Consider the following 21,430-nt stretch of genomic DNA (forward strand, 5'->3'; position numbering starts at 1 on the left):
GAGGGTGAATCAGCTGTGGCAGGGAGATTGGTCCTCTTGTCCTCTTGGCCCCCTTGGGTAGAGATGTTGAGGGACAAGAGGTGTGGATCTTAGTGTGTGCTGGTCTGCATAGAGGCCGAGACAGAGGCCTGGATGAGACAGCTCCTTGAGGGGGATTCTTGGTTCTTTTGCCTCCTCCAAGAGGAGAGTCCTCTCCTGACTCACTGGCACAATCAGAGTCTTGAGAATTCAAATACAAGGCAAGCCTGACCTTGCAGGTAAAAATATGACACCACTGACCCGGTATCTGCCAGCCACCTGCTTGCACTGTTCCCTGTCGAGCAGCGCTGGGTTTGTCTCAATGCCCTTGGACCCTTAGCTGGCCCTGCTCTGCGAGGCAGCTGGCATGCTTGGGCAGCAGCCTCTGCCCATGGAACACACCGTAAACCAATACCCTCCCGAGTGAATGTGCCTTTGGTGCTCTGTAATCGCTGCCATCGGGTGCAGGCTGGAAGGCCGGAGCCACGCTCAGAGCTAGTCGGAGCTCTGGACACAGTCTGCTCCCTTGTGCTCAAATATCCAGATCGAGGCAGGGGTCGGGGGAGTGTGAACTCTTTCTCCTCAGTCTCCCTCCCTGTTTCCTCTCCTGCCAGACCTGTAGATAAGTGCAAGTCATCCGGACCTGTCAAGACCCCAAGATACTGACTCTAATTATATCCAATAAAAGAAATTTAAACTTCTATCAATCAAATACTTTTTCTTACCCACCTAAAGCTGCTTTGCACCCATCATTTCCTCCCTCTCTTCCTTTCCTTCCTTTCTTTCTTTCTCCAGATACTTCACTGATCCTCTGCGAGGTGGTGGCCACTGTGCAAGTCCTGGGGATACAGAAAGCTGTGCCCTGGGGTTGTCTGGAGATGGGGTGGGGGTGTCAGCCCGGTGCTGCGTCCACTCTGACCCACAGCCTGTGGGTAAGGGGCTCGGGCAAGTGCCCTGTCTTCTGGGGATGATTGTGATCAGAGGGGCTGGCTTTGCAGAGGGTCTGCATTTGAAGGGCCCCTGGGAGGATAGATGGCATTGAAGGCAGAATTGTTTTTCAGATTAAAAAGTGGCATAAAAACGTTGCTCAAAGTCTGGAAAGTGAAAGGAAAGAGAAACAATCAAATCTGACTGGCTTCCTCACACAATTGCTCTGGTCACGGCGGTGGGGTGGGTGGGATCTTAGCAGGATGCTGGAGGTGGTGGAGGTGAGCTGGGGGCCAGGACACCCTTGCAGGAGTCCAGGGAGGTGAGAACAGTTGCAGTGTGGGGCCAAGGGAGGGGCTGGTGTTCCCTGGGGCCCCTGCTGCCCCCAGGAGCTGAGCTGAGCTGAGCTGTCCCGGAAGCTCTCATCAGAGTCCTGGGGCTCCATTCCCCCGTCTGCTATTGAAGGGGTGCAGGGGCCTCTTTTCTCCTTTGTTTTGTTTTCAGTTTTTCAAAGCAACCTTTACAAAATAAAGAACACCAAACCCGCAGTAGATGTGTCCACAGAGTCTGCATTTCTTGCCCTGGTGAACTTGGCTGGCTGAGGGCTGCCTTTCCTCACTTCCTCCCCATGTGGCTGCCTGGGGAGACTCCACCAGGCCACTCAGAGTCCCACGCAAGTAGGGGTGGGTTGATGCCACCCCTGGCTCTGGTGGGTGTGTGGCTCCCACAGTGGGCCTTCTTGCCTTCAGCCTCCAGTCCTCCAGCCTCCCCATTTAGCTCACTGCAGCATCTAGCCCTCTGTGGTGAAGGTCCTCTTTCTGGATTATTCCAGATGATTCCTTGCTGGATCTATTCAGACCTTGGGCGCTCCTCCCTGCCTTTTCAGAGGTTGATTTGCTTTGGCAAAGTTGAGCTTCTTCACTCATTGTCCTGGCCTGGCTTTGGGGCCAATCTCTCCATCAGCCTTGGAGAGGCGGCATCCTCCCTGGAGCCTGCCTGCATCTACCCACTGCCTCCCCTGCCTGCTACCTGGCACCCCATCTTCCTGCAGCAGAGCCCCTCCCTCTTGGTCCACTCTCTGAGTCCCTGTTTTCTGTCTGATGGACAGTTCTGAGGCCGTTTATGGGAAAAGATTTCAAGGGATCTGGGGTCTGGCAAATGATCAGTCCTTTTTCCTTTGATAACCCTCCCTCTACTTCCTCAGCTGCTCATGGATGATTCATCCCCTGTAAATCTCCTTCTTTCTTCTCTATGTCCCTTTCCCAGGCACAAGACCTTCTAAAATCCTACCAAAGCCACTGAGCTCACATAGCTTCAGTCATAGGCTGCCTCCTTTAAAATTAAGGACAGAGTCTTAGAGTGGGCTGGGAAGAGGTGGAACCTACATCATTGGGAGGTAATAGTCTTTAGGTGGGAAGATCCTTGGGAGGTCCTGTAGTGATTGCAAGCATGGTCTTGGGACTCAGGCTGTCTGGGCTTGAGCCCTAGCTCTGCCTCTTGCCTTTTGTTGACATTGGGCAAATCATTGAGCCTTTCTGGACCTCAGTGTTCTCACCTGTAAAGTGGGGAGAAGGCTAGTACCTGTCTTACAGCATTGAGAATTAACAGAAATAATCTTTGGGCGCCTAGCTCAGCAACTATTATACAGGAAGTCATTACTAAGCATTTAACTTTTGCTAATACTGCTACCTGACCATGGGTGGCACTTTATAAAATGCTTCCCCGAGTTCACCTTCAACCATCCCAGTTCTTGAGCTGGACTTTGAACTAAGGCTTCTGGCTGCAAGTCCAGTGTTCTTCCCTTTATACAGAACTAGGTGTCTGTGAAGCTTTTGCCCAACATCATCTAAATACCGGGCTCCATCCCCAGGTGTGACCCACTCCCTCTGCTCAGGGGTCCTACCTCCCTGGCACTGGTCATCAGTGACCATCAGACTGCAGGTTATGGCCTCCTCCCTTTGAGAAAACACATCAGCATACAGGAGGGTGGGAATGACATGAAGATAGGCCTAACCTTGAGTCCATGCAATTGAAGAAGATGAAGAGAAGGAAAAAACCCACATCATCTATGTTCTTTGGTACATAAGCTGTTCTCAGTCGTATTCGCTTCTTCATCCAACAGGTCTTTACTGAGTGCTTACTCTGTGTTGGCCACTCACTGTTCCAGATGCTGGGGACAGAACAATGAATGAAACAAAGATCCCTGCCATGTGGCGGTTCCATTCTAGTGGAGGCAGACAATAACGCCTTTAAAAACAACCGTAATAAATAACTGACAGAGCCTGTTAGAACTTGAGAAATACTCTGGGAAAAATGGAGCAGAGTAAGGGTGACTGGGAATGGGGGCATTGAATTAGCTGACATTTTTAAAAAGGGGAGTTGGTCAGTCCAGGCCCTCTGAGGAGGAAACACTTGAGCCAAGACTTGAAAGAAGTGCAGGAGCTGGCCAGACAAATATCTGGAGAAGAGCATTCCAAGCAGAGGTAACAGCAGGTACAAAGGCCCTGAGGCAGGGGCCCACCTGAGATGTTTGGGAAGCCAGGAAGAGGACAACGTGACTGAATGGAGGTTGTGTTGGGAAATAAGGTAACGGGGAGTAGACCACCTGGAGTCTTGTAGCCATGGTAAGGATTTGGCTTTGGCCTCGGCCTCTTTATTGAATGATACATTGTAAAGATCTTTCCATAATAGCAGGTAAAGAGTCTTCTCATTTTGTTCCGCTGCATACTATTCCACTGTATGTGTGCGCTGTGTTTTAATAACTAAGTTTTTAAAAACTGCCTTTAAATCATAGAAACATTTAAGTTGTTTCCAATCTTTTGCTGTTTCCAAAAGAATGCTGCAGTGAGTAGTGTTGCACATATACCATTTTCATTTGGGTAAGTCTATCTATAGGACACATTTCTGGAAGTGGAATTGCTGGGTAGAAGAATATATGAAGAAATAATTTTTATGGACAGGGCCAGATTTGCCTTCATAAGATTGTATTAATTGATGCTCCCAGCCAGTGATTCGGTTAGGCATGAGGAGGAGAATCTACCCCCTCACCTCCTTTAACATACATCCCCCCATATGTGAGATACTGTTAGGTACCCGTAATTTCTTGTACTCCTCATGACTCTCCTGTGACCTGAGTTCTCTTGTGCCTGTTTCACAGATGAAGAAACAAGCACAGAGAGGTTAAGTAACTTAGTGATGTTTACACAGCCAGGTAGGGATAGAGCTTGGATTCTGACACCCACCATTTCTCAGCATAACATTTCTCATCACTTCTTACAAGGGTAGGAGTCCTGAGGAGCCCTGCCCTGCTGCCCTATGCAGTCGGGGTTTGAGAACCTAGGGAATAGGAACTGAGTTAATGTGGGAAGCCTGCCTGTCCAGCTCTGCCCAATGCTGTGCCTGTGTCCTGGAGACACGTGCAGGCCAGTGATGGGGGAGGGAGAGGCCAGCCCAAGCAATCTGGAGCCACAGTGGCTGAGCTGGTCAGCCCCAGCCTTCTCCCTGTCCCCTCCCTCTGCCAGCCCCAGTGGAGAGGCCTGAGAGGCTGTGGACTAGCTAATTCTGCTCTGGGTGAGGAGCTGCCTGCTGCTGTCTGCTAGGTCAGCTTGCTCCAGGGATTGAGTTTCAGCATTTCACTGATGTAAATAAATCAGCCTTTCAATTGCCCTGCATGGTCCTGGAAACCTCTGCAGCCTGGCGTGTATTTACAGACTTCCTCTAAGTCCCCTTTTCTGTCCTAGCCTCAGGGGCTCCGTGGCTGCTTCAGAAATAGCCTCATACAAGTTTGGAGCCTGAAGCCACCCGGGCAGGACCAAGCAGGAGAGGAGAAACAGGCCCGCCGAGTCCAGAGGCTCTGGGATCCAAACAGTGCCTGGTAGAGCATCTTCTCTGAGTTGTATCCTTGAGGATCAAGATCCAAACAGGACTTTGGGAATGACCTATACTTGCCCTCTGCCATTGCACAGTGGAGCAAACTGAGGCCTGTCCAAAATCACCCCTTAGAATTCTGGCCCATTGGCTCCCAGTCTGCTGCTGCTGCAGCCAGGCAACGTTTTCTTTAGGTCTGTTTGTTACACCGTGGCTGATTAGAGATCTAGGGGCAGAGTTGGAGAGGTGAGTTTTAGCTGCTGCTGGAAGGATGGAGGTCTGACATTCAGGAGAACTCTCTTGCCTTTGGGGGATCTGAGAAACAGGAACAGGTGCCAGGACTAGATATTCTAGATTTTCTGAAAGTTGAGGAGAATCCTTCCACCACACGCATCTGTCTAGGTGGGATGAGTGACCACGGCTCATGGACATGGGAAAACAAGGCAACTTTTAGAGGGTTCTGACAAGGCCCTGGCTCATTCTTGTGCAAAGGGGACTCAAGAGTCTCACCCCAAAGTCCCTTTTCTCCTGCCCCTCTTTCTTTGCTCAAGCATTATTTGCACTCACAAGACTATCTCTCAGGGACCTGGGTGTCCTGCCTCAGACACTCCTGGTTCCAGGACACTGGACCTCGGTTGTTCAACCCCTGGGCCATTTATCTCCCTGTGCCCTGAGAAGCAGCAACAGAGCTGTTGATGGGTGTGGGGAGCTTCAGACTGCCCAGTCTTTACATCTTTACAGGCAGTCGATGCCCTGGCTGCTTATCTGGGACTTACGCCTTTGATTGCTTAAAAAAATTGTTAGCAGCAAAGTGTTCTTTGATGTGTGTTCTTCTCCTTCTCCAGGGGCAGTGAGATCAGATTTTGATATGAAAGCTCAAAGCTTCTCAGATCTCTCCTTCTTCCCTGCCTTCCTCTCTCTGTCTGTACATTGCTTGAGAACCTTTGAGAAGCAGATGGGTGCTCCTCATGTGATGCAAAGGTAGAAAAGCCCAAGGGTGGTACCCTGGCTTCTGTCTCCCATGCAGGCCTGTGCTCCATGGTTTGGTGGCCTCTGCATAAGTGAGTCACTTTCAGCCTAGCCCTAGATGGACTTATTTGGGGAAGGAAGCAGATACCCACCCAGATCTTCCACCCTCCTCTGTACCTACTCATGCATGGAGCCACATGGACCCCTCTACTCATAGCCACCTCTCACACATGGAACCACATGGACCCCTCTGCTCACAACCACCTCTCATACATGGAACCACATGGGCTCCTCTGCTCACACCCACCTCTCTGCATGGAACCACATGGACCTCTGCCCCACTGCGTACCCCAACCCATCAATGTTGGGAGCTGTAATTATAAAACTGCCCAGCCAGTTTAGTAACCCAACTTATATGTGGATGCTGAGAGAATGGGCCTGTTTGGGGTCAGGAATAGTGATTGAGCTCACTTGCAGAGATGGTTTCATTCGTGTGAATTATAAACCAGCCCTGAGGCAGTGTTCTACTTGTTTCCAGAAGAGCTTTGAGCCCTGGTAGCATTGTGAGGATGAAGGCATAAAATTCCCAGGGAACCAGTTTGATGGGGACAGTGCTCACTTGGCTGCTGGAGTTTGTTATAAACCAGCATTGTGACTTTATTGTCACTCTCCACTCCTTTTTTCTTGTTGGATCTTCTAAGATCTAACCCTTTGCTTCCTCCATCTCCTTTCTTGTTTCTCCTTCCTTTCTGGGAAGCAGAAAGAGCATGAGTGTCAGAGTCAGACTGGCAATGTAATCCTGAACAAGCCACAACCCCTGAGCCTTAGTTTCTTTGTCAGGAAGATTGGCATGACAATATCCACTTTGAAAGGCAGTTGTGGAACCAAGCAAGGGAACCTCCATTAACGTGCAGGCACATAGTCAACAACGTGCCTGCTTTATTCCATTCTACCCTCTCCTTCCCCCTTGCTCCCGAAGCCCCATATCCCCTCTCCCCATTCTTCCTCCATCCTCAGCAAGTGAGGACTGCCACTGACGTGGTGTCCATATCCTGGGAGCAGTAAGGGTGGGGAGAAGCAGGAGGGTGGTGAGTGGATATATCCCGACCCTCATCCAACACGAACATCTGCCTGGGAGTTGACAATTCCCTTCCTGAGTAATCCTCTGGCACTCGGTCTCCTGTCCTGTTCTCAGGGAATGTGCTCCTGGGCCTGGCCCTACCCACTGCCTTCCTGGGATGGGAATTGTGAAGACCCTGGAAGGCTGAAGCCCTGCCAGGGGTGCCTGAAGCTTGTCCTGCTCCTATGGCCCTGCCTTCCCTGTCCAGTGGGCTGGGAGGCAGGGAGGAGGTCCTGGGGAGGTCTAAGGACATGTTTTCATCACATATGCAGCTGCTGTGCCCACCCCAGGCAGCGGACCCTTGCTCCCTCTATCCCCAGACATTTGAGACCTTGATGCCACGCCTGTCTTGGGAGATCTCTTCCTTCTCCTGCCCTGACTGCTCCCTCTAGCCACGCCTTTCTCTTCCTTGATGGCTGTCCATAGAACCGGAAGTTTTGGAGTTCAAAGTCTATCTCTTCCCACTGATTTTACCACGTTGGAAATTGAGTCCCAGGAAAAGGAAATCACTTTCCCAAGTTGAAGCAGCGAAGTAGTGGCCCAGATGGGGTTGAAACGCAAGACTCCTGAGTCTTAGTTCAGAGATCGGTCTATTACACCCCAAGGTCCTTCATCCCTCAGTCTAGCTCAGGGCCCGTCACCTGTGGTACTATTGGCATTTGGGACAAATATAATTGCTTGGGACCACAATAATTGCTTGTGGTGGGAATCTGTCCTGTGTATTGTAGGATGTTTTAGCAGCATCTTTGGCCTCTACCCATTAGACACCAGTAGTACTTCCTCCAGGTGTGATAACCCCAAATATCCGCAGTATTGTCACACATTCCCTGGAGGGCCCTGGCTACCTGGAGGTGCTTCTCTTTCCTCTAACCTCTCATCTTTGTGATCTCACCTCTCCCAGCTGCAGGGCATGCAGTAGTCCTTCACTAGGGACACTGTTCTGTTTCCTCCTTCTGCTCTGGGACGGGGCTGCTTGGAAACCAAGCACTCAGCCATTCTGTTCTTTAAGAGGAAGAACAAAGAGCTAGACCAGGAATGTTGCTTTATACCTATGAATGAAAAGAAAGAACTTGACAGGAAGGGGCTAAGCCTTGGGAGGGGGTGGCCAGGAAGGCTGAGTCCCCTTCCTTTCTGGAGAGACCCCTCAGTGTGGGTGAGGGGCCCTGGCCGCCTGGCTTCAGTTGTAGGTCTGCTGGCTGGAAGGATGGTCTGGAGGGAACGGGGGCGTTTACTTGACTTACAGTTGGGAAGTGTGTCTTCATTGTAGAATTGCATGCTAGTATCCTACTTTCCTTGCACAGCTAGACCTGCAGACATTTGTGATTCTTCTGTAATGAGAATTCACAGTCTCTGAGCACCCATCTTATGGCATCTGACTAATATCTGGCAGTGGGGAGGACTCCCTCTGAGAGCCAGGAGTCCTGGTGGCAGTCTCACTCTAGCACTGACCATCTGTGACAGTGGGAAACTCTTCCCCTCCCTGAGTTGGACAGATGAAATTGGGTGGGTGGGTTGGGCCTGATGAACTCATGACATCCTCTGGCTTGACCATTTGGGGATTCTAGGATGTTACCTGAGCTGGCTGCCCACAGTGCGGTGTCACGTGGCAAATCTGGGGTCTTGAAGAATCCTTGGCACCTGAGAAGTTTCCAGAAGGTATCCAGGTCCACCCCCCTGCCTCTAGAACTTGTGTTTTATGAAACTGCCCTGCTCAGGGCCATCTCAGGGGGTACAGGGGATACTGCTGCCTCTGAAGACAGAATAATACTGTCATCTTTCAAGCTTAGTTTAATCCACCCTTACTGGGAGAGACTTTTCTCCTGCTATTTTCTGTAGTTTGTTTTAAGAAAAAAAAAGTCTTTTTTTTCCCCCCAATAGGAAACATGGTAAGATGAAGCGTATTCTTTTTCAAACCGGATTTGCCACGCCCTGTCCTCTGCCCAAGCCCCTGGGAAATCCTTTCGTATTTAAGCAGGCAGCTGAGGCCGTGCCCATCCTTCTCTCCTTGTGGTCCTTGATGATGAATTCATCTCTGCAGGTGGAAGTGGCAATGCATTTTCAGGCACACCATTGGCAGTAATCAATGTTGGGATAGGCTCAGTATTTGTTAATGGAATGACATCACATCCATGGAGTCTGCACCATTTCCGAAGCCTCTTCTCTGTGCTGGCCATTCCAGGCCATGATTTTTGAGCAGAGATAGGGTAGGCCAAATTGTATGTCCTGAAGCTTAAGCACTGGGTGTGATGCATATGACCTGGTGAGATAGGGTCCCATAGGTACTGCTCGGGGGGCACAGGGCTAGGGAAGGGAAATGGGGAAGCCCACGCTGCACTGCTGGTGGTCTGTCCTTTGGAGCACCTTCTGTGTTCTGTACACTGTGCTGAGAACTTTTCATGTGTTATATCAGTCTTTGCACTACTTGCTGAGATACAATGACTAGTATACCCATTTTACAGATAAGGAAACTGAAGCTCAGACAAGTAATTGGCTCAGGGTTGCCTTAAGCTAGTAATTGGTAGTATCTGTATTCAAACCAATGTCTGACTTCCAAGTCCATGTTCTTAGCCCGGCAGATGCTGAAGTGATGGCAATGAGAAGGGCCAGGCATAATCTTAGGCTGCATTAACAAAAGCATGGTTTCTAGAAAATGGGAGGTGATAGGCCTGTTGTGCCTTTTGTAGGTCAGAGCGCCCACGTGGGCTGTTTGTATGTCCCTTGCTTCAAAGTGATAAAGAATGACTGGAAGCAAGGGCAGAGAAGCAACCAGAAAGTATGTCAGGCTCAGGGACTTACAGGGAGAGGGGTTGCCTGTCAAAGGGGAGATTCAGCAGAACAGGCGCGTCTCATTCAATATCTGAAGGGCTCTCCCGAGGAGGCGGGTGGCTTGTTCTGACCCACTCCATCGGGCACCGTAAGGCCAGTGAGTGGAAAAGAGGGTTCCACGGTGTTTTTTCCTATATTGAGCTAAAATCCACTGTTACAGCCCCCTAAAGATGAGCTGGGCTTTTGGAGGAAGACAGTAAGATCCCTGTACCTGGAAGCATTTGAGTACAGCTAGGAACAGTTTTTGCCAAACTTGGCTCTCTGTTATTTACAGCTGGGGAGCATTTTCAAATTCAAATTCTCAGGCCCCATTCCAGAGAGTTTTGCTTCTGGGTGGAGCCAGGGAATCAGGGTTCTTATAAAACTTCCTGGGGGCTTTCTTGTATAGCTAGTCCCCCTGGATGATAGTGGAGAACCATCAGATGGGGTTGCCACTGGCAGGAACTATTGTGCGGTAGTGTTGTCCAAAGCATGGTTCAGGGGTCAGATTGCTAATTATATATGAACTGATATTAGATATATTTATTTTGATGCATATTGGAAAAAAAGATATCTATTTTGCCCATTCGAACTGGGACATCATGGATATTGTGCTTAGAACTAGTTTAAGTTAAATGAAGTTATTTTTATAACTTACAAAATAATAATGTAGGTGGTATTCAGATGGGCAAATAAACATGGAGGTTGTGTGCACACAAAATCTCTGCTAACACTGTTGTGGATTGGGTGGGGTGGGGACAAATGAGTAAACTGGGGTGCCTTTAACCTTTCAAGAGCCTAGGGTTTGTTGGTTAGTTCTAGAAGGCTCTATGGATGTAGGAGGATAATTGCAATAGTTTGTCCAAACTGTGGTCTTCCCCAGGTGGAGCCTGAGGCACAGAACCTCTCTGCTTCCCCTCCCCTGGTCTCCCTATTTTTAATGGTCTCTTTGAAGTCTGTGACACCAAGCTGTCCCACTCTATCTCATCAGTGAAGATAGGTCAGTGGTCAGGGTATAGGGCACTGGGTACCATTTTCATTCTTCCCCTTATTTTCTTTCTTTACCCTCAAAGAACAGCAGCCAGAGAGGGGTGCTGACAATGGGGAGGGGCTGAGGGTTCAGGTGTCGGAGGGGAAACAAAGGAAGAAGTAGTTGGGCTGTGCCTGGCAGGGCTCTCCCTCCCGATCTTGCAGTACCAAACCTAGCTGGGAAGGTCTGGGCGCGAGGATGGGGTGGCCATAGCTCAGGGCAAGCCTGTGTCTGTGGAAGCACTTTGGGGTTGAAACTAACTGGGGCCCTCTGCATGGAGACACCAGTTGCTGACGCTCCCACTGGCCTGGCCGCAAAGCCCCAATCACCTCCTGTCCACTCTGAGAATTGGGTTGGGAGATGCAATTGATATGCAAATAAGTCACAAACAACATGCTAATAAGAGTGGGGATTTGGTGTCTTATTATCAGTTAGGGACTCCTGGCACTTTTTAGGGTACACCAGAATAATGGTGGGAACTTGAAGGCCGTTCACCTGCCTTTCGGCTGCATGGTCTCCCTCGGATCTGGGTGGTTGGGAATGAGGGTGAGGCGTTGCGAACTCTGAAAAGTGATACTCTGCTATTCATGATTTCCACAGCTGGGAACAAGCAAAATACCAATAGCCAATCAATGGAAGCATCTCAGGTGGTCTGGAGGACCAGTGTCCCTGGTCAGACATACACTGGCCTTCCCAAAGTTAGGCCCCCCAAAATGTCAGGTTGCCAAGCCAGAATCCAAAGCTTTGCACTGAGAACTTCATGTCGGAGCTCCTGTCCCCTCCTGGAGCCCTGCCTGGGTGACACCCCAGTCCTTATATTCAGGTCCTGTGTTCACCTCTGGAAAGTGCAGGGCCCTGTGGGATTTTTTTTTCTTTTTCCTTTTCCAAGTCAAGGATGTGTCCTGGCTCCTAGACTCTGCCCTGTGGAGGGGAAAGGGGGAGAGAAAGGGAAAAAAAGATTTCCACCTTATTGTTCAGCAGCTGGAAAATTGTTGTCATCTGTTCTGCCTTCCATTTGCTGAGAATGGAAAAAAAATGTGGAAAATTTGGGGAAATAAATCTCAATACCCTCATAGGACCTCTCTCCCCTCCCCCTCTGGCCCTTGCATCCTTGCCTCTCTGCTCAGGGCTCAGTTTCACTTTGCTCCCAGGTTCTCTCCCTGCTTCTCCTCAGGGCACTGGGGCTGCCATGGGTTTGGGACTAGGGCTGGGCTGGGCTACACTGGGACTGGGCTGGGTTGGACTGGGACTCAGCTGGGCTGGGGTGGGCTGTGCTGGGACTGGGCTGGGCTAGACTGTGCTGGGTGAGAGTTGAGCAGGGGCTGGGGCTGGGGCTGGGGCTAGGCTGGGCTGGCTACTTTTCCTGACTCCCGGCCGGTGGGAGTGGATGGCTTGGGAAGCCACCGTGATGTCATTCAAGAACTGCATAGCTGCAGGATGATAAGTGAAGCCCTGGGGACCCAGCTGGCTGAAATTACAGACAGAGTTTTATCCCACTGGCTTCCTACAAGCCAGAGTGAGGCAGAGCAAGCTGAGCTGGGGAGAGAGCGTGCAGGAGAGTGGAGGGAGGGAGGGAGTGGTGTGTGTGTGTGTGTGTATGTGTGTGTGTGTGTGTGTACATGGGCAGGCAGGCGGCACTGGCTCCTCCCACCCCTGACAGTCGGAGGGAGCTTGAGTAGGACACAGACAGCACTTGGAGCTGCAGCCATGTAGGAATTATTGAGAACTTGGGGCACCAGGATCAAATCAGAGCGGGCTTCCCTCTGCTTCCTCCCTCTCCCTCCAGAGGGTAAGTGTCTGCTGGGCAGTTGTTTTGCCTGTGAGTGTCCTTGTGTGGCTTTCTGCTGAACCTGGGCTGGGGGGCTGGTGCTTCTGTGCTGGGAGGGTGTGGAGGCTCTGTCATGACCCTACCTGGGAAGGGCTTGTGGCTGAGCAGGGCTGTGGCCCACTCTGCTGCTGTCTGATGATGTGACGGGCCTCGCGGTCCCCCTCCTGGACTTGCTTCTGAGACACGTAAGCGCCACAGTTTTCAGGGCGAGGGTGCCTGGGTTGGTGGGGGGCTGCGTGTCTGAGTTGTCCTAAGTCTTGCGGGGTAATGGTTTGTCTTGCGCACGAATAGGTGGGCAGAGGGTATGAGGTGGAAGCGTGGATAGCTCTGGTGAGATGTTATTCAGGACGCCCCCTCCCTGCATCTGTGGCCTGAGCTTTGGGGCACCTCCAGCGCTCACCATTCCCCACCAGCCTCCTCTGGGCTCCCATTCACGGCTGTCTCCTGACTTTGGCAGAGATCTTGGCAGCTTCACTCCCCTCTAGCCAGGGATCTCTGAGTGCCCAGACTGGCACCCTGGCCTGGCAGAGAAGGACTTCAGCTTGTTGTGGGCTCTGGAGCTATTTTTACCATCCTGAGTGTGCCTGTGTTATCTGCTGCCTGTATAGGCTGAAGGTAGGGGTGGGAGTGCCAGGTTCAGGTTATAGCTCCAAGCTGGGGGGAACACAGGCCAGGCCAGAGTCAGGAGGCTGGGTCTGAGAATTCACATTTGTCCTGCAGGCGTGGGCTGTCCAGGGCAGGGCAGATCAGTTGCCCTCCAGGCCCCTGGTCCCTCGGGACTGAAGTCAAGGTCACGATCTGGTTTTCTGCTCCTACTCCCTTTTTATGGAAGGCATGGTATGAATTCAAGTAAGATGGTATCTGGGAAAATTGCCATGGGTCCATCCTAAGGAGGATCCGGGGACATAATTTATCATCATCGCTTGACAGAAGCACCATATATTATGTTGTTCTGAGGTTCTGGGTCCACAGACACAGTTGGAGAATCTGTCTTCCAGCGCCTCCAGCCCTAGCCATCTTCACCTTGAAGTAGCATTAGGGGCAAGAGCACTGAACGGGGAGCCAGGAGTTGGTTTTGTACTTCCTTGCTGGGTGATCTTGGGTGGTCCTGAGCCTGCTAAGCTTCATCGTCAGCCTATAAAGTGAGGGGTGGGCAGGGAGATTAACTATTCCCCTAAGACCCTTCAGCTCTAAAAGCCCCAGGGCTTTTAAAAAGCTCTCTTGGCTGAGCCGACCTCCCGGGCCCTGGAGATCCCAGTTCTGCTGTCCCCCAGAGGGCCTGGAGCAGCAGAGGCAGCCGTGGGTGGGAGGCGCTCTATATTTTATTTCAGTCTGAAGCTGACTTTCTCCATCTTCAAGGCCACAGGCTGACATTCAAATTTGGGTTCCATGTGGGTCTCGGGCCTTGAGCCTCCATCTTTTGTTCTTAGACTCAGCAGAATGCAGAGGTGGCCAGGAGAAGCTCAGCTGGCCCACCCTCCCTGGGTCCAGAGGCAAGCTTGTGGGTGACACTGGTGAGGTCACTTGCTTAGAGGACAAAGCCACCTGTGACAAGACTGACAGTACAGCCCTGAGAAAAATCTTATTCTCTCCTGTTCACTTTCTGAAGGTGCAGTGGCTTCCCTCTGGTGTATGCTATTAAATGGAAAGAAAAACAGGTGTCTATTTATCACTCATGGACTGGTCTGTCCCTGCCCACCGGGGCCCAAGGCCCTGTGCTTGTCCGTGTTCCCAACGTGCACCTATCCTGGGCTGCACTTGGCACCTGCCCTCTTTGCTGTTTCAGAGGGTGTGTCTCCTCTGTGTGGCTCTCCTTCAGAGGTTCAGGGATTTCTTTTCAACCTCTAATTCTGCAGAACCTCAGAGCCCCTGCAGAAGCCCTTTCCCCTTGAGAAAGTTCCAGAGCTCGCTGCAGGCTATGGGGAACAAAGGGCTGCCTCAATCCCTGGCTGTCTGTGGGAAGGGAAGCTGGCATGGGTGGAGGCCAAGACTGTCACAGACTGAGCCCCAGGAAGTCCCTGCCACCAATGCCAGGATGTTGCAGGAGGTTGGGGTCTTCCTGGAGCCAAAAGCCGGGGTTCTCCATGGGGCCCTCTCTACCCTCATGCCTTCCTCACATCACTTCCCCTGGCAGATTAAAACCCAATGGGGTGCTCTGAGCCACTTCTCAGGCTCCCGCAGCTGCAAAGCTTCTGCTCAGTGTGCTGCCCTGTTTCCCCTGGATGGAGTCTGGCATTCTCCACACAAGTCATGGGTGACAGAGAGGATCTCCAGAGACAGCACCCTAACTTTTCGATGCATATGCTGTATCTTGGGATCCACAGATGGCGTGGGGGTTCATCAACTCCCTTATTTCACCAGATCTCCCAGGGGTCCTTGGTCTAGGAAAGTTAATGTCCACTGGGCTGGAGTGTGGCCGGAGAGGTCTGTAGGGGATGCCATGGGGTAGGCTCTGGCTCAAGGACCTCCACCATGCTCAGCCTTTGCTGCAGAATATGAGGAATACCCGTCCCTCATGTTTTGGCTGCACTGACTCTCTTCCCTCACCTTTGGGAGAAACTTGGGGTCCACCTAGAACCCCTGATTTTTCACTTGGTGGTGGTGAAAGAAGAATGTCTCAATGGCTGACAGAACTACATAAAGCTTTCTAGGCTACTCAGTGTAATGCAAGAAGCATTGATGGAACAAGCACCGTTCTCTAGGGCCATTCTGTACAGCCATGCAGGTTGCACATTGAACTTCAAGAGGCATCATTCACACAGACCACGTTGTGGATGGCACCATCTGGGAACCGGCCCTAGGGAGAGGGAGAGAGAGAGAGAGAAATAAAAGCTCTTCCTCACCGAGCTCTCAGCAAAGTGGGAAGACAGACATTGACATCAGTAATGACCATTCTGTGGGTGACTGTTGTCACAGTAGAGATGTCTTCAAGGGACAACAGGAACACGGTAGAGGTTTACCTGAGTCTGGAGGACAGTGGGGAAGAAGTTAGATTAAGGGAAACTTCCCAGGGAAGTTTGAACTGAGTCTGAAAGTGTTTACCCAGGAGGTTGGGAGTTCCACGGGCAGGATGAGGAAGGGCATTGCAGGGGAGGAACAGCATGTACAGAGGGGAAAGAGCGTATGAAGAGTTGAGTAGGAATAGAGTGGGGGTTGTTCGGGGTATTGAGGACAAGGAAGTGAGGCTTCAGAAGGTAGACAGAGACCTGATGGTAAAAGGTCTAACATTTCCAGTGTGGGGGTTGGGCTTTGCCCTGTGGGTGATGAGAACTGTTGAAATGTAAAGCAGGGGATGGAGAGAGGAAAAGTAGAGAGTGGTTGGATATGCCAGGTCTAGCTTAAGAGCCTTAGCTCCTGAGTGCTATCACTCAGCAAAGCTGCACACATGCACTCAAATCCTCACCTGACAGGCCCGGAGGCTGGGCTCTGAGTGGGTTAGTGGTCAATGCAAGCTGATATGGCCATTAAGATGGGAGCTACGTTTCTGAGTGCTGGTGTGTCTGGCTGCTGAGGTGGGGTGGGAGGGCACACTTCCCTGTCTCCTCTCCAGAGCCACATCCCTTGTGGCCTCCCGGTACCCAGCCCTCCCTCCTGCCCTGGTGCCTGCCCCAGCCATAGCCTCTCCTGCCTCTTCCCATGGCTGGGGCAGAGTGTGTGGATAAGGGAAAATGCAACCAGAACTTGCTGTCTGGGCAGGTTCTTGGCCAAGCTTCACTTCTCATCAAAGCTCACCTACCTCTCAGATGCATGTGGCCTTGGATTCCCCACTCCTCCTTTTAAGGAGTTTTGCCCAGTCTGCCTCCAAACTGCCTATGTCCAGGGTAGACACCGTGCTTCTTCCTATTGGCATGGCACTGATTTTCTTCCACGTTGGGTGGTCATCACGGCTCTGGGTAATGCATTTTAATGAATTGTTATTTGCTGGACATGGACCCAAAGGACTTTTTATCATGAAGGGATCCATCCTGAAAACCTTAATAACTCATTCGCTATTCAAAACCTACCTGCTGGCCAGACAGGGAAGGGTCTGTCCTTGAGTCATCACCAATGAAGGTGACTCCTTTCTTGCAGTCGATATGGCTGGCACCTTTTATTCTTCATGGTTGGGCCATCTGTCCTAACATCTAAATAAGCAAAACCTCCCTACTTCTCATGAGGAAGAGAAGTGGGGATTCTTGATCTCAGAGCCCAAAGTGCTGATGAGCTGGGGCAGGTTTCTCTAATGTCCTCTAGCCATGAGGACATTAGAGAGCTGGCAGGACCTCTGGAGAGCTGGCAAAAATGCAGATTCCTGGCCCCGCCCCAGGCCTCTGGGTGGAAGTCTTTGGGGATAGGGTCCTAAAATCTAGATTTTTAACAATCTCCAGAGGAGGGTCTTATGAACATCAAAATTAGAAAACAGCTGCCCTGAAACCGTGTGACTTTACCATCCCCTATTTGTTTCCTTTGTTCTTTTTTAAGTGTGTTAGATGGCTGCGTCCTTACTTTCCTGCATCCCAGCCTCGGTTGCATGGCTAGTGCCGCACACACCTCCGCACCCTTTGCTGGGAGGGAGCCTCGGGGAGTGGGTGCACACCCAAGTCAGCTGGGGATTTTCCTCAGAGCTTTCCAAAAGCGTGACTTGTGCGTCTGGACTATGGCGGCCCTGGAATAAAGGTCCCGTGGTGCAATCAAGCTCAGCGTCGAGGGTGGAGTCTGGAACTCTGCAGCTGCTGAGAAGAGCAGGGAGACATCCTCAGACAAAGCCAGTGGGGCCATGGAGAGATTTTGGGTTTTGCAACCACCAAGAGGAATGGGCAGGGCACTGGACCTTTCAGCCCACAAGGGCAGATGTCCAGGCTCACTGGGCTTGGGGCCTGCAGCTCTCCACCTGGGGCCGCCTGTAGCTTGTGTTTCTGCTTCAGTTTATCCCACTCCACTGTCACCCGTGACAATGCCCACAGCCCCCAGACATGCAGACCCCTCCCTCTAGCCTATGCCCTGTTGTTCTGGATGTCCAGCCTCCTCTCATCTGAGATGCATTCCCCTGAACTGACCACTCCCTTTGTGGCTGCTGGGACTTCAAGAAGATGGTGCTGGAGGCCCCTCAGATTAAGAGCCATAAAGCCACCTCCCCAGCCTCCCTTAAGTCCCTCTCCCATCCTCCTCTACCTAATTTCACTCCTGTCCTCTCTGTCCCCCTCTGTCTTTTGCCCTTCCTGACTTGACAGATTGAAACCAACATTGTGTTCCGGCTTCTTGTGGTCCCAGTAAAAAGCTCTAATGTGGCCGTGGTGGATGGGGAGAAAGGAATGATGAGTGTGTGTGCCGGAGTGGGGGATGGGGGACTTTTATCTTGTCTCTGATGGAAGGAGGAGGGGCACGTGCTCCACAGATCCTGCCGCTATACTGGGGTTTCAGCAGAGCCCCCATGGGGGCTGGATAAGCCTGGGACCCGCCTGGGTATTCTCAAAACTTCCCTTGGATAGGAAGAGGAGGACAGCTCAGCAAAGGTGCTGAGTGGCCTGGAGGGTGCAATCTGGGGCCAAGAGACATTTCCATTTGTAGTTTGCAAATGAGTTAATTAAACAATTTACATCTGTTCGATTTTCTTACTATGCCTTAGTGGCTTGGCTATGATTGTTCCTGATGTTGTTGCTGCAAACAGGAGCCCACTTGGGGATAGATTACATGACAGAATAAGTTTAACATTGACATTTTCAAAATCGATGCAGAGTGGGGCTTGGCCACTGAAGCAAGGAAGGGCTGAGATATCAGGTAGTCAATTCTCTGTCCTGCCTGGAGGATGCCTTCACAGCTCTCCCGCTGAACGCTCTCTGTTAATCATGACTGAGATGCTGCAGGGGCCTATGTGCTTTCTGATTTGAATTTGCGCCCAGTGGCTCTCACTCTGGAACATGTCTAAGTGGGGAAGCCACTGGACACACTAGACTTTGCTTTGCAGCTCCCCACTTCTCAGACCGCATGAGCATGACGTTGGGGGATGAGGAGGCACAAAGGATGGGGGGGATCACTGGCCCAGGAGGGGAATTCTGACATCTCACAGTGTAGGCGGCAAAGGGGGTGCCCTGGCCCAGGAGGGAGCCTGCAGCTTTCTAGGGACAGTGAGAAGGAAAGCCAGCTCTTTAGATTTCAGCCAGCTGGTCCAAGGGGCCCCATCCTCGAGAGAACCACCCCAGAGATGTGAGTCCATCAGAGGCTCCTGTCTTCAGTGCTTCGCCCTTCCAGAAACAGGCAGCTGGGGTCTTTTCTTTCTTTTCTTTTCTTTTTTTTGAGACAGAGTCTTGCTCTGTCACCCGGGCTGGAGTGCAATGGTGCGATCTCGGCTCACTGCAACCTCTGTCTCAGCAATTCTCCTGCCTCAGCCTCTCGAGTAGCTGGGATTACAGGCACGTGCCACCATGCCTGGCTAGTTTTTTGTATTTTTAGTAGAGGCGGAGTTTCACCATTTTGGCCAGGCTGGTCTTCAACTCCTGACCTCAGGTGATCCGCCTGCCTCGGCCTTCCAGAGTGCTGGGATTACAGGCGTGAGTCACCATGCCAGGCCTAGTTCTCTTCTTTTTTGCGTAGCAAGGAGCTCAGTTTTTTGGAGGGAGCAGGCATGAAGGTCAGCCTCCCTCATCCTACAGGGAGAAGACTCCTTTACGATGATAATAGGGAGATTGGAAGAGGCAGCTGTGCCTGGTTCTGCATCTTAGCAGCCTTTAGGGGTCTAGGCACAGGGCCAGGTTGATGGAGATTCAGAATGTATTTTAGCCAAAACTCCTTTTCAGTTCAGACCAGCCCCTAGCCCTGGGCCCTGGGCCGCTGCAACACTCTGGTCCTGTGTTGTCTGGGGCTGGTGTTGGCTGAGGTCCCAAAGCCTTGGGGAAAACTGGGGGCAGAGAGATGGATCTGGAGAGGTCAGTAAATGAGGAGGGCATCCAGTCCCCAGGGGGTGTGTGTGTGTGTGTGTGTGTGTGTGTGTGTGTAGGGGTATGCAAGTGCCTGGTGGGGCATCTTTGTGCTAAGTTCTCTGTGTTGTAACATGGCTGGCCTGCGGTCTGTGTGTGTGTATGTTGATTGGGATGTTCCTGTTTTGTGGTCGTCTGATCACTTGTTTTTGGCCATGGGCTTCTGTCAGAGTGTTTGTTTTTAGAGGCTGCCACTTCTGGCCTCAGGGCTGATCCTTGGGCATGGTAGGAACATTTGTATTTTCTGAAATATTTGTGGCTTTAAGTATTTATTTGGGGGTGTTCCTGCCTGTTATGTGTTTATTCTAATTTGTGTGTATGTGTGTGTGTGTTTGTGATATGAGGGAGGTGTAGCATAATACAAATTACATACTCTTTGGAGGAAATTAGCTCTGATTTTAAATCTTGGCTTTTATCAGGTAGCATTGTTGGCAAAAAAACAGTTTCCCCTCTCAGAGGCTCAGTTTCTCCCTTGCTGTGATCGGTGTAATACTGTCTGGCTCGGAGACGATGGCTAGAGAGGATGCGCGTGTAGAGTACCCGGCAAAGTGTTGGCGTTTGGGCTGTGCTCACTGCATGGTGGCCACTGTTGTTGGTATTTGTGTGCACATGTTCATGACGGTGCTTTCTGACTGTGGTTCTTGGCACTGTGTGGCACCCAGTGCGTGCTTGTGCCTGGGTGTTTCTGATTTGAGTGATCTCTGACTGTCTTTTTGTCTGGCTTGGAGTGTGACTGCTGGTGTCTGGCTGGAGCTGGTGCAGGCTTTGGGAGGGGGCTTTTTTCCTCGCTAACGGAGAGCCTGGATTAGAGTGAGGGGAGGTGCGTGTGTATGTGTGTGTGTGTGTCTGTTGGGGCTGGCGGCTGGGCTGCTGACTGTACAGGGTGTGAAATCACTGAGTTCCTCTGGGCGGGGAAGTTCTTCATTCCTGAGTCAGCCCTTTGGCCCCGAGCCACCCAGCGCTCACTTTTTCCTTCCAGAGAAAGTGTTGCTCAGGGGGGGTCCTCTGAGCTGTCTGCAGACAAGAGGACTCTCTCACCCCTGAAGACATCTTGTTTTTGTGTTCACGATCCCTAAGATGCTTCTCCTCCTGCCCTAGTCCCTGAACCCCCTGCATCAGCACCCTGTATGACCCCCATCCTCCAGCACAGGAAAAGCGTGTCCCTCTGACACAGGGACTGTTGGCTTGGCTGAGCCCCACCTTGGCCCGTTCTTCAGGGGCCCCTGGGCTGGCTCAGAGCAGTGGGATCAGGACGCTCGTCTTTGCAGACCTGCTGCGATCCTGCCTGGTGTACCTTTCCTGGACCCGCATCCCTTTCCTGGAGTCTTGGGTGGTATGGGCTGAGCTTGCTGGTGGAGGGTAGGGGTCCATCAGGAGTGGGCAGTGCTGGGGAGGAGCTGGGAGGAGCCTCTGGAAATGTGGCAGTGGGCAGCATGAATGATGTTGTATCTCTGAATGGTTCTAGCACATCCTTTGCATTGAGCTGGAGACAAATCTAGCTGAGGGCAAGCTTGTCTGAGAGAGTCCCAGCTCTGCCTTCAGCCTCCCTGCCGCCACCACCTTGGGCATGGTGAGGCCCTTTGCTGCACCCTACTGTCCTCCTGGGTTCTCCCCCTGCTTACCTGGGCAAAGGCTATCCTCAGGGGCGACTGGCTATCCATGCTGATACCTCTATGGGCATTCAAGGCAATGGCTACTGTCTTGGCGTTCTGCCTCTAATCCAGAGTGGGAACTCCAGAAATCGAAGCAGGGGTGAGACTTTCTGAGGTGGGGTGGCAGAGGGGATTGAGGATGCATTGGAAATGGTCATTCAGGAATTAGTGATACTCATAATGGCAATGGTTAGGGCTCCTAGCTGTTGACCTCCCACCACGTGCCAGGAACTGGTCTCGGCACATCATGTGTCAACTCAT

The 21,430-nt window shown here is 51.6% G+C and overlaps 1 protein-coding gene across 2 annotated transcripts in view; it reads left to right on the top strand.

Annotated features, from left to right (window-relative positions):
* Positions 1–21,430, top strand: part of TNS1 (tensin 1) — a 145,229-nt gene that overhangs the window by 73,456 nt on the left and 50,343 nt on the right. The window lies entirely within an intron of this gene.

Source organism: Colobus angolensis, unplaced genomic scaffold, assembly GCF_000951035.1.
Source record: "Colobus angolensis palliatus isolate OR3802 unplaced genomic scaffold, Cang.pa_1.0 Scaffold95, whole genome shotgun sequence".
Classification (NCBI taxonomy): domain Eukaryota; kingdom Metazoa; phylum Chordata; class Mammalia; order Primates; family Cercopithecidae; genus Colobus; species Colobus angolensis.